This window comes from Euleptes europaea, chromosome 16, assembly GCF_029931775.1.
Source record: "Euleptes europaea isolate rEulEur1 chromosome 16, rEulEur1.hap1, whole genome shotgun sequence".
Lineage (NCBI taxonomy): Eukaryota > Metazoa > Chordata > Lepidosauria > Squamata > Sphaerodactylidae > Euleptes > Euleptes europaea.
This window is the reverse complement of record NC_079327.1, coordinates 34,202,881-34,203,613: the sequence shown is the minus strand read 5'-3', so window position 1 is coordinate 34,203,613 and position 733 is coordinate 34,202,881.

Genomic DNA, 733 nt, shown 5'->3' with positions numbered 1-733 from the left:
GGAGATGTCATCCATTTTATCACTCCAAAGCAAGCTGCATCAATTGATAGACATAATAGGATTGCAATTTACAAAGTAGAAGAGACTTGTTCCACTTGTCAAGTAGAGGATGCAGCAGTAACTGCACTGGGTTTAGCAATTTTATGTGCAACATTGTCGCTGTACACCTCTGTAGAAATGGGATGTTTAAAAAAAATCAAAGGGTGAGTTACTAATAATAAAATCTTGTGTTCCACAGGCAATTGTGGTACCTTGAAAAGGAAGTGAAAATTAGGTGCTATACACAAACTTTTACTGCAGAAAGCTTTTGTGGAGTTTCCTGTGGGATGCTAGCACTGCCAGAAAGAAATGTTTGTAAAGCAGTATTTCATAAAAGGGGAGAAAGGGATTATTCATTTTAAGACAGGCATTTATTTAATTTTAAGAGTTTTACTTTTCTTTACTTCCAGATGACCCTAGAGACAAACATCAAAAGAAAATCCGAAGCAAAACACAAAATTTTCTTAATCTTTATGCTGCTGATGGGCTGAGAACATTGTGCATTGCAAAGAAAGTAAGCACAGGCCATCTCCTAAATGGGTTTTCAGGGAAGGGCTTTTCACTTTCATTGGGGGAGGGTGCCTACCTATCACAGCATTAGGTACACTGAAGCGCATTTTATGGGAATGTATTTTGTTTTTTTCCTTTAACGTGAATGCTTTCCCTGCAGTATTTCTTTTATCCCTTTCAACAG